An 8,898-nucleotide genomic window follows, 5' to 3' on the forward strand; every position below is an offset into this window, starting at 1 on the left:
ACGAGTCGTGTCTTAGATGAGGAAATTCTTTCAAACAGATAAAAATAAAGATACAGACACGAGCAAATTCCCTAAAAAAATAAAAACTGACACGAGCAAATGGGAAGAAGTTACTGCATACACGCATGGAAAGTGCCGGGCTAACTTTACGTGGCCGGCGTAATTTCTGGGAGCGCTGGGACTAAATCGTTTGTACGGTACATACCATACGATACCATAGAGAGAGTCAGAGAGGGAATCCATCACGCATGTGCGTCAATCTGGCGACAAGGAAGGAAATTAATGGAATAATTACTGCATGCAGCTAGCGTTTTCCAGGGCTGGATGAATACACCTCTTTCCTTCCTTCCTTCAAGAGAGCCTCCCTTGATTCCCTCGTCTTCCTCCTTGAAAGTAGGCACCCATTAATTCTATCCTCTTCCCAAACCGACGCATGCTTCCTCCTCCTGGAAACCTTCAATCCTTGCCGCATTTAACTACCCCATGCATCCACGCGCCGCCTCCCTCCCTTCCTCCCCCGCTCCATCCACATGCGATCCAATCCACACGCCTCACGCGGATCACACTCCCATCCGACGCCTCCCCGCGTCCCCGGCTCGGTCATCTCATCGCTGCCCACGACCCCCCTCTCCTCTCCTCTCCTCTATAAATGGACGCCCCCTTGATCTCGACCAGCCCAGCCCCGCCCCGCCCCACACCTTCCTCCTCCTTCCCTCTCCTCAATCTCCACGTTGTAGATGGCGACGGTCGATCTAAGCAGCGTCATGTACATCCACCGGCAGCTCAGGGTTGTGCCATGCCCACGCCAATGTGTTGTCCGGCTAGCACCACGCTGCCGCGCAAGAGATGCGGAGCGAGTTAAGACCAGTCGACATGCCCGGCGCAGCTGTGCGTGGTGGCCCTTAGACCGATCATGGTTTGCCAGCCATGCATGTGCCTGCCGCCTAGCACTCGTTGATCCGCCTTATATGTAAGAGCATGCGTGCTGTTTCTTGATCTAATATTTTTTCTTCTTTTTGATAGAAATCTTGCCACGCCAACTGATAGTTGTTTCTTGATCTAATCTTGTTTTCTTCTTCTTCATAGAAATCTTGCCACACCAACTTATGGCTTCTCTTTTGTGTCCGAACTTGCTGTAGTGATGATGTTGATGTCTCTACTAGGCATCCAAACACAAGATATGAACAGCAAGTCGCCGGACAAGCAGCAACGCTAAAAACCGTAAGCCTGGCAAGATCAATACACAGGTATGTCCTTGTCCTACGAGGCACGTGTTTGATTCAGAAAAGGCAGCACATCAACATTTGATCGATTCATCGTTTCGATGTTACTCATGTCTTTCTATGGTTTCATGTTTTGGTTTTAAAGCTGTAACAGTGAGGTCAACATTTCAAGCAGAAGCCATAGAAATGTTGCCCTTACTCCCTCTCACCTACCGGGGGGTGCTAGGGCACGGATCCCGTGTTGACGAGCAGTGGACCCGCGTCCCAGCCATGAAGCGTGACCAGCTACCGGGGATCAGAGGGAGGAAGGAGAAAGGGTGGTACGGAGAGCAGGTTGGCGGAGCTCTCCCGTCGGGGTTTGTCAGCAGCAGGCGGGGAGGCCGGAACCAGCCGTCGCCCATATGGGCTGGCGTAAGTTACGGCCAGCGTTTCCAACATCCTCCTCCCCGGCTTTTCATTGCCTCCCCCGAGTTGGCTTGCTCAGCGTCAGTTCATTGAGGCCATCTGTGTTGATTTTGTTCCTGCCATGGAGGTCGGCACATTTATATTAGCAAGGGACTTTCGGTCTTCTGAGGTACTGTGTTATGGCAAAATTTTGCATATATATTAGATTTGTTTTGTTTTTCAGATTATGGTGTGAAATCGAGCTTAGTTATGGGGATCTGAAGCTCCATTGGGTAAGAAGAAGATTAGCAATAAGGACAGAGTTACAGAGTGTGTGCTTTGTTTTATGTATGTATGTACCATCGCTGCGGTAATTCCACGTCCTGCCTGCTACCCCCATTTTTGGGTAGTTGCAAGATCCCAATATGAAACCCAAAAAAGGGATTTTAGGATTGTGATCCTTGTACTTCTGAATGTGTCATGTGTGCTTATGGTCTTTGTCCCAGCTTAGGCAAGCGTGCTTATGGTCTCTGTCCCAACTTAGGCAAGTGTGCTTATGCTGGAACTGCTAAATCCCAATTATCATGCATGTTTTAATTCCATTTGTTATGATGGGGCAGTCAGGTCATTCCATCAAGACCTGATGGATGAAAGTTTACTTCACTGTCCGTCATATATATGTGTAGGATTTCTGCGGTCAGTACAGATGTGTGTAGCAGCCCATTACTTTTTTTTATTCTCAGCATGGTGGGGTTTGTGTTTTCGCGGCAGTGCGAAGAGTAGTGAAAAGATTTTTCAAGAGTACTTTTTATAGTTTTTCGCACTTCTTATTTTTTTCGTAAACCCGGAACAGCCACTATCTATTTTTCTGACTGAATTATTTGACACTTGCAGTCCAGGATTCAGAAACTCGACATTCTTTTGTTTCCATGTGTGCATTTTTTTTTGGTTTCGGTCAGTGTTATTTGAAATCTCACTCGCACCCCAGCATATGAGTTTATTGTTTCTTTTTCATCTTTTTTGGCAGCAGCAGGGTTGTGGATTCTATGGGGCAGATGTCGTCATGTGGATGCTACATACGCATATGATCATGATGATGGTTCGTCAAACGGCGAGAGTTTTATGGAAAGCACTGCATCCACTGATGAACAATTTTTTTGTTCCCCCGTGGTGTCTCCTTTTTGTTTTATCTCTCAGATGTATTGCTTCAGTCACTATTCAGTGTTCTTTCTTGACTACTCATTAATTTTCTCATTCATATTTCTACAGTATTCCTCTTTCAGTCATATTGAGTGTGTTGTACTTTCATTCTATTTAATTTTCATTTTTCTCTGTTTTAGTATTTCTTAGCCTATGTGTCAGTCTTATTTTCATCTTTAGTCTTCATTTTCCCTTTAGATATCTTCATTTAGTCATTAATACCATCATTCGTCATTTATCGTCATATATTAATGGCAGTGTATTATCATTGTTCAGATTGAGTATCTTTAGTTTGTTTATCACACTCATTTTCATGTTCTTATTATAGTTCATTTTATCTTTAATTTATTTCATTCAATTTTCAGTCATTCTGTATGAGCGTGTGGGTTTAGTTCTTATTATAAGTTCATCTTTTCTGTTTTGTATCAGTTATCAGTCATGTTTCTTTAAATAGGGAGGGAGTGACATGATTTACATACTTCTTCAGTCATGTTCCTCATAGGTCTTTGTCATTTAGTATTTGGTTAGTGTTTTTATGTTTTTATCCTCATTCTTCCATTTTTTTTAGTTTTTGCAATTCCCTGAGTATCTCATTCTTTTTTCTGTTTTCTCTGGTTCACAGTTACATCTGTTCACTCTTTATTTTCTCATTCTTTTGTTCAGTCTCTCTTTCTCGGTCTCTTAGGTTCCTACTTTCAATCTTCTTCATTTCTTCTTAGCTAGTCTCTCTTTAATTTTCTCAATCTTATTTAATACTCCCTCCATCCAGAAATACTTGCCAGAGAAATGCATAAAAATGAATGTATCTATAACATACATCCATTCCTCCGACAAGTGGGACGGACGGAGGAGACTAGCAACAAAAGGTAAACCATTTGAAGCTTATTTTCGGCTCTTTATCATCTTATTAACTGTGAGCTGTCAGTGTTTGTGTTTTCATTTTTCTGGTCACTACAATTTGTGGAGCTACCCTCTCTGTTCCTCTTTCTCCCCACGATGATTATTAGACATTTTTTAGCCAAGATTTGCTCTGTGTTTTTGTAAATACAAAAGTTTTTTTACATGATATCACTTTGTAAAATATCTGCTCAGTATTGATTTGTTTTTTACCTTTTTCAAAAAAGAACAAGTTACTAAAACGTCTTCACGAAAGAATAAGAAGTATCAATTCTTTAGGGAAAAGAACAAGGTGCCCTCACTTTAGTTAATTTTTGTGTAATTGCGCATCTTGATGTTGCTGGTGGACATTAGGTAAGTTAGGATGTTTATTTTTTGTCCTCTAATGAGTAGCATAATTGTACATAATCATTATTAGTAATCAGTTTTTAGTATTATGTCTGTAACTATGTTTGACACTTTCATCATTCAATATATTTTTCTCCAATCTGCATTTCATGTTTGTATTCTCATTCTGTCTTGTTGCTATGCTCAATAGCATCAGGCATTTCTCAATCTATATCGTACTCATTTTTTAGTTTGCTTTCATGGATGATGTTGGGGGCCAAGAGGGGTGGGAGGCAGGGGTGTTGTTGGGTCTGAGTGGGAGGCATTGCGTATCTCTTTTCTCTTTTTTTAAGAACCACGCGACATATATGCTCGTGGAAGGGATTTTGTCAGGGTCCAACAAAGGATCCGGTTGCATAAATAAAAAGATTATTAGTAAGTACTAGTATTTTTTTCCAATGGATAAGCAGGCTCTGGTTGCATAAATAAAACGATTATTAGTAAGTGTAATATTTTGATCCCAACCATGGTCTTCTCTTGTGCATTACAAATTTGATAAGGAGGCTTGGTCCTACAAGATGGAAGGCTATATTACAATTTTAACAACTTTATGAACTGACCCAGCTAGGCCTTGTTTCTTGAAGATTTCCTACCAACCGAACAGGATCACGCTACACATCTTTGTCTGAACTCCTTAAATGTTTAATCAATCATGTGTTTGTTCATCCTCATATTATTATTTTTTGTTGCTGTTTGCAGCTGACCTTGCAAACTAATGTATACATATAGTGCCCTTTTTATTATTATGAAAACTAAACAGTGGGCGTTTTCTACTGCGTAGAGCAACTCTAGCTTTCTGGCTGGGTTGCTTTTGGGACAAAAAGTTGATTTTTTTTCTTGAACAGGTTTATAAATCTTACATACTAAGGTTGTTCTCTTTGTAGTGCAGACCTAGATGAAGTTGACATAATCGCATTCTCAAACGTGAAAGTCGCGTGCAGACTATAGCCGGAAAACTCCGGAGGTAAATTCTGAAACCTAAAAGTTACATGCATACTACACCGAGAAAACTCCGGAGGTAAATTCTGAAACCTGAAGGTTTCACGTAGACTACAACAAGAAAACTCTAGAGGTAAGTTCTGAAATCCAAAGGTTGCATGCAGACTGCAACCAAAAAACTCATGTAAGTAAATTCTGAAACGTGCAAGTTGGCTGCGGACTACACCAGAAAACTCATGAGATAAATTTCATAAGAAAAAGAAGTAACTCCCAAACCACCAGTACATCATGGATATAGAATCAAGAGGTGAGCCAGGAAACAATTTGCACACACGCACTGCTAGCAAACCGGCCGAGCAGTGTTTGGAACGAATTACAGTTACTCTGACCTAAGTTCCGCCCCAAAGAAAGTAAAGTAGTGTAAGTACATTGCAGTATGGAAGTACGAACAAATGTTTGTGTATGTACAATACGATACATACAAATGCGTAAAGGATGGTTTGCCCTTGCGGGCGTATATAACCTTATTTCTTACTGAAAATTAATAGTAAAACCGAGACAGCAAAAATAGTCTGAATGTGTTGAAGTAGCCTAACTTTTTATAGACCATTTAGTTGTATTGAGCGATTTTTAGCCTGGTTGATTAATGGTGTTTTTAGTCAAGAGTTGTGTTGTCCGTCTACTAATTGGTCATGTTGATCTCATACCGCGTTCATGTCACCGCTCTATCACTTTCTCTAAAAAGTTTGTAGCCAGAAGTATATTTGGCCTTGATAAAATCCCTACCTTTTTGGTGGCAGTTGGTGCTTTGGGTTTGAGATTGAATTATTTTTTGTCCATTTGATGACTACATAAGAGAATTAGCAGGCTTGTTGGAGAAAAAAATGATGTCGTCACATATATAGTTCTTGGTTCCGTCTTGTGCTTGTTTTCTGAATCATTTTAAGAGTGCGGTTAGTTTATGCTCATCTTTTCTACCATATTTTCAGTTGAGTGTCCTTGTTCATCTTTATGTGCAAAACATAAATATTGATTCTCACTAGTTTTTTTTTCACTTTCGGTATCATTGACATAAGCCAAATGATGAGAAAAACAAGAAGTGGATGTATATGTTATTTTTCACCTGTAATTTTATTTGTTTTTTCACACGTCCTTAAGGGTGACAACACTATCATGATGCAACCACACTAGTTTTTTGTACAAGGTTCAAGTAGATAACAGTTCTGCTACAAGCACTAGTTAGATGATAGAAAACATACCGGTGAATCATATCCTAGTGCTCATAATCACCAAATTTGAGAACATGATTTATAGAATAGAACCCTCAACATCGCCTATGGGTGCTTTAAGTATACTGTTTTTTAACATGATAGCGTAAAAAGCCGATTTTCTTGATGTGGGACTTTTTGAATTGAAGTTTGAGATACCTTGAGCCTAAAATGGAAAATTCTTCCATTGTTGGTTGCGACTGTCTAGGGCATTGTTGACTTTTTTTTATTTCTAGTTGATCCGATCCCTCTATCGTTGTTGCTAGCATGCACTTCTATTTGATTCTTGTACATGCTATTCAACATGAAACCAGTGTGGATTATTTCTTTCCACTTACTTAAAACTGTGTTGCATCTAGACGGTGATAACCAAATATTTTAAAAAGAATCAGAATTTTGCATGACCTTCTTTTTGTATGTTCATCTTCTATCAGCCATTAGAACCTCATTTCTTGTGATTAAAAAATAATGGCCATATTGAATTCGTATTGTTGAACTCATATTGTGTTCTTGTCGGCGCTCCTACACTTGCTCTAAATAGCATGTAGTTGTAAAGCTTGCTTGATTAATGGTATTTTAAGCCAAGAGTTGTCTTGTCCATTTTTTAATTAGTCATATTGATCTCATATTATTTTCATGTCAGTGCTCTAACACTTGCTCTAAATAGCTTGTAGCCGTGAAGTCTATTTGGCTTTAATAATATCCCTATCTTTCTGGTGGCAATTGGTGCTTTGGGTTTTACAGTTTTTTTCCTTTGATGTCCACATAGGAGAGTAAGAATGCTTGTTGGATGGCTAGTAGGAGGCATGACTTCTTTTGTTTGTTGAGCTTCTACTCGCCATTATAATTCTAGCTTTTGGAGTTGATGAAATTCCGTTATGTTGCAGTTCCGGAGTGGCATGCGTCCTTTATTGTGTGGATGGGGATTGAGGTACATCGTCAGTTACGTCTGTTGGATTATCCTTTTAATTTCATTATTTTTCATTTTCAAAACATTGTGGATGGGGTTTGTAATAATGCATGGGAATGATTTTTATTGCTGGAATCCCGTCTCGGTTTTACACTATTTTCAGTTTGGTTACTTGTCGCTAGCACCACCATGGTCGTTGTGGGGTCCTTCGTGTTCGGCATTTCGGTGTGTAAATTGACCTATTCAAAGGGAATATGAGAATGCTTCCATTTATATATGTATCAAGTGTTGTGTTATTATTGTAGAACATTAAATATTTATTGTTTTTAAGGGTAAATATTTATTGGTGGAGAACTTAAGATCGATCCTCTTTTTCTAGACAACAAGCACGCGGTATGATTTGAGAGAGAGAGAGAGAGAGAGAGAGAGAGAGAGCGCTCTGACATAGTAATTTTCTTATCTCTAGTTGAGCCTTAAACATTGTTTCAGGATGACGGACGAGATCTGACATAGCCCATTCCAAAGTTGTTCCCGTCGTATCTGTGGCACCAGAAAATATATCCTGCAAATGAAAATTAAGGTACGTTAAATTAGCTCATACTTCTATATGCCGCACTTATAGTGAAACTATTTGTGAAACAAAATCTTTCATTTGAAAAAATTGTATGTGGTATTTTGAAGTGAACTAAAGGATTTTTTTTACATACTTTGAAGCCTAAATCCCCTTACAAATGATTTGAGAACATTTCGAGGCACTCAAGGCAAGTACCTTCTCTAGGTATGATATCATGTGAGGCCATATGCCTCCCCTCGGGTTACACTTGACAGAGAAAGAGGTGAAAGATAACAATTGCAAAAATGGGACATTCAAGTTTATGAGGAATATGATTTCTGAGTGGTTTGATCAGGATGTTTGTTTATTCTTATTGAAAACATCACCACTTTATAGTCGACATAGGCATCTCTATAGTGGCAAAAGGAATAACAAACTTAATAAAGCAACATAGTTTATCTTCATGAGATTTCACAAAATTCATAGCAGCGCATGATTTCCTCGATTGCTAATGATGTGATAGAACTTACAAAAACCCATTTCATGCTACAAAAATATTGTGGAAGGGCTTATTACTCATGGGTTGCATCAAAAGACATGGGATTCTCAAAATTGATTTTGGCGAGACTGATGACAATGTAAAGTGAATGTTCATTCCACGACCAATGTTTATGGAATCTTTCCCTTTATGTGATGTCACTTGAAGGTAAAATGTGTGCAAGGTGGGTTCTTTGGTGTGAAAATAAATGATGATAAAGAACATTACTTCCAAGAATAGAAAGATTTCCATCAAGGGTTCTTTATTTTCATTAGTGTCGCTCAATATTATGGCGGATATGTTGGTTGCAATATTAAAACAAAGAAGGATTAAGGTCAAAGCCATGGTGTTCCACCCAGGGGGGTCATGATAGAATATATGTACTCATTATGAGGTTCATACCCTTATATTGCTACACCATGATAATGGATAGACAAATAGCATGGCGTTCGTGTTATGAGTTTCTTTGAAAATACTTAACAGTAAAGATTATAATTTTCCACAAGGGTGAAATCTATAAAGCTAACGGATATAATGTGTGGACAACATCAATGTCTAGGTCTTTGGTTTGTCAAGTATGTTTTTTTTCCTTATATTAT

The 8,898-nt window shown here is 39.2% G+C and overlaps 1 long non-coding RNA gene across 1 annotated transcript; it reads left to right on the plus strand.

Moving 5' to 3' along the window:
* The first annotated feature begins 699 nt into the window (after positions 1–699).
* Positions 700–1,755, plus strand: LOC123043061 (uncharacterized). Its single transcript, XR_006419000.1, has 3 exons — positions 700–970; positions 1,140–1,247; positions 1,369–1,755. It is a non-coding gene; the product is annotated as an uncharacterized lncRNA (long non-coding RNA).
* The last annotated feature ends 7,143 nt before the right edge of the window (positions 1,756–8,898 follow it).

Source organism: Triticum aestivum, chromosome 2B, assembly GCF_018294505.1.
Source record: "Triticum aestivum cultivar Chinese Spring chromosome 2B, IWGSC CS RefSeq v2.1, whole genome shotgun sequence".
NCBI lineage: Eukaryota > Viridiplantae > Streptophyta > Magnoliopsida > Poales > Poaceae > Triticum > Triticum aestivum.